Below are 4,015 nucleotides of genomic sequence, written 5' to 3' on the forward strand. Positions count from 1 at the left end.
TCGATTGCAGCTTTTGTTGGAGCCACTCGTTTAGAATATTGCTTCACTGCATCACAATTAATTTGCATAAAGTTGAGAAAAATCTCAGCTCGATTTGATGCTTGTCACTGTGTCGCTGTGTTGCTTGCCACTTGTCACCAAATTGCTGCTACAAATTGCGTACTCCCGTAGGAAATTACTGATCGCTTGTTGCTCTGAGAGAGGGAGAGGGAGAGGGAGGCTCTGGGCGAGACTAAAATGAGAGGAAGGAAAAATCATGAGGGAGAGAGTGGAAAAGGAAGAGGAGCAAAAAAGGACTGAGTAGTGGAGAAAAGGGTAAGAAACCCATTCACACACATTCACTTACTCACTCACTCTTACACACACACTAATTACAGTGTGCACTGACCAGAAAGGAAGATTCTCTCTCTGATCTCTTATTGGTGTGTAATGGTAAGTCTGAATTGTGTAAATGTTTGAGAATGCTAAAGAATAATAGAGAAATTTGAATATTTAAATATGTAAAAAAAAAAAAAAAGACCCCGCCCACCACCAAGAAGCCCCATAATACACTGCCACCAGGGGGGCCCATCAAAAAGAGGGACCCCAATTCACCCACCCTCAAAAGAGCCCCTTACCCACCCATCGGCAAGAAGGCATGCAAACCCACTTACCACCAAACCTACCACTGCACACTCCTCAACAATAGGTCCCCCTAACTCTACCCACACTGCCATGAGGGCCCCCAAATCTACCCACCGCCAAGAGGCACCCAAACTCACCCACCACCATAAGGGCCCTTAAACCACCTACTCCCAAACTGCCCCCACTTAACTCCTTGCCAAGAGGGTCCTCAATTCAGTGCAAAGTGCAAAGAGGGTCCCCTACTTACTCATTGGCACCCAGAGGACACCCACCCACCCATCCATCCACCCACCACCAAGAGGGCCCCCATCTCTCTCTCTCTCTCTCTCTCTGTCTCTCTCTCTCTCTCTCTCTTTCAGGCACTGAATGGGTGATGGAATCAGTGCTCCGTCAGTGTCTGACTGATCTGACAGGTCATTACAGTAAGGACAGGACAGAGCAGAACCGTCCAAACCCTCAGTGTATATAAACCCCCCTCTGTGTTATCTTTTACCATGACAGACAAACAGAAAAGCATCATTCTGCTTTTCTCCAGCAGCTCGGACAGATGGACATCAGGGTCAGCGGATTACCGCAGTAGGTAATTATTTTCACCCAGCGTGCTTTGTGGCGGGACGACGACGGACGCCTGAATCCTGATGAGACGGCTAACCTTCACCTTCAGCTTCACTTTTCTCATCAGAGTGAAAATGCTATTCAATCTGGGCATGAATTCATTCCTTTTGTTGTTCTGCTTTCTGTATGTTTGTTTCCACAGTGCCTTGAAATAGTATCTGCCCCCTCCTGAATGAACACCCTGAATGAACCCTACAGAAAAGTGGAGTTTTTCTACAGAACCGTAGAGTTTTTAAATAATGATGTGATTTATTGAACCTTTACTGTGGCATAAAATAAGGAAAAATGTTTTAAGAGCCAAAATCTGTAATGAAAAATCTAAATGTCAGTTAGAGCCCATTGTTCTGAAGTATAACCATTCATTTTGTAATTTACACACATAAATAATTTATTTTTGCTACTTATCGAATCTTAAAAATAATGCAGATGTGATTTATTTTTATTAAATAAACTAGAGTTTGTAACTTTAGGCTTGGTACTAAACTAGCAGTCCCCATGTCCTCTATTTATCGAAACATTAATACATTGACAGTTTTATTTATTTATTTATTTATTTATTTTAAATTTATTTTTGAGCAGTTTCGGTAATCTTCTCTGGTATCTGAACAGCCGGCAAGATCACAAAATCATTTCCTGGGTCATGGAGGAGAGAAGCTGGATCAGGAGAAAGAAGCAGCAGCTTTTGAGGTATGTAGATGCAGCACCTGGGTATGTTACACCCTTCCAGGATTTCCCAAATGTCCCAGGATCCAAGCTTTTATATATCTTTAATATTTCTTATGATGTGTAAACTGTTTTTTCCGCCTCCATTTAGACCGTACATATACAAAGATTGATTACCCTCAATATTGGGACGACTGTTAGTGTATATATAAGTATAGGCCTGTTGATAGTTATGCTTATGACTTATCGTACAATACATACATGATTTTAGTCATTTTCTGATCTTGATATTGTCCGTTGTGTTCACTTGTGTGTATTTCAGCACAGATGGTCATTGTAGTTCTGGTCATTTTCACAGAGTCTGTGAGCAGACCGCGACATCTATCATGTAGGAAAAGCGTTCAGCGCAAGATCAATGCTTCAATAAAGGCGCCTACACGGACATGTGTAGCTTATATTTCAATTTCAATTCCTCACACACAAGCTGCAGATCCACCATGTGGGATTTTGCTGTCCATGTTGTTTTATTTATATATATATATATATATATATATATATATATATATATATATATATATATATATATATATATATATATATATATATAACCTTGTCTGACCCAAATTCAGCCAAAGCTAGTGTTCTAAAATGTAGAAAACTAACAAGCCTCAGGGAGAAGCAGAGTAGAGTACATCACTGAGACGTTCACCAGTACAGTGACTATCATCATCAACATTGGGACGATATTGTTCAAAAATAGTTGAGACAGGTGCGAAGTGGTGGACAGGTGGACAACCTTTAGTAGATGATACTATATAGCACCAAACGGGTTCCACTATCATTATGAATCAAAGAATCATTTTTAATACTGCGTAGAACCCTTTTTCCAAAGACTGCAGTACATTGTGATCCCAGGAGTGTCCTGGAAAACTGGTGTCCAGCTCAGTCAACATCTAAACACAAAACCTGGCAAAACCGATGAGTTAAATCCGCAAACTGTGCTGAAGCGGCCCTCCAGGACCAAAAGCAGTCCAGCCCTCCTCCTGCTCCCAGTGTTTCATTGTGGTTGTAATGAATTTCTCACTATTGCATCTCATCGGCTCCCGTCTGGTCAGTGTGACACAGACTGTATCATAACGGGAAAGATGGCTGGGATGCAAATGACTCTTTCCACCATTCAGATCACAAGCCCAAACAGCGGCTCCAAAATCTTAGTGACCTTTGACCTCTAGCTGCTGGATTCTACATATAAGGCCTGAGAGAGTGGGGCTTAACTCTGTCCTCACACTGACAGCAATTAGGAACTGCAAGCAAAGAGTGGCGGCTGATTTAGGGAGGACGTTCAGAGCTTACCAAGCAGAACACATTCACTTCTCCCAAGCTGAGATGGTGGTACCTGAGCAGACAGATTTAGGTGAATTTCTTTATTTTTGATGTAATCTTTTATTCATTTAATCCTTGTTTGTGATGCATTATATAGTAATAATGTATCATGTTTTATTGATATAATAAAGCATTAAATCAAAATCATATTTTAATCAAATAATTATGGCAAAATCCATCCAATTACAGTCACATGTTGTTGATTTTCTAAGTAAAAGTTTACATCCTCTATAGAGACTCACTTCTGCCCATCCTACAGCCTAATTACTGTTTATTTGTTAATTCACCATATTGAAAAGAGATTAATAAATAAATAAACAAATTATTAATAAAATATTACGTTTGAGGGGTGCAAAACAAATGGCACATTCAATATTTATTTTACTGTATGGATGTATATATTTTTAAATATACATTTTACACAGAAGCTCCATAAGAACCTATTCATTTTGTGAGACTCTTAGGGGCGCTCTCTGCCAGAATCCATCACTGGCCGTCAGTTCTGATTAGAGATTCTGGGCGGCAGTGAATTTGTTAAAATTACTAGGTTAATAAGAGAGTGAGTTAATGGTGAAGTTGATGTGATCTGTCAATCATCTGCAGGGTGGTGTTACTTTAAACCAGACTGAAGTTGGTTTCTTCTTTTGGTCAAATTTTCAGTTCCACCTTAAATGGTACGTTTGGACTGTATGTGTTACACCATTTAAGGTGGACTGGGAAAGTAGACTAA

The sequence above is a fragment of the Salminus brasiliensis genome, chromosome 22, assembly GCF_030463535.1.
Source record: "Salminus brasiliensis chromosome 22, fSalBra1.hap2, whole genome shotgun sequence".
In the NCBI taxonomy this organism is placed as follows: Eukaryota; Metazoa; Chordata; class Actinopteri; order Characiformes; family Bryconidae; genus Salminus; species Salminus brasiliensis.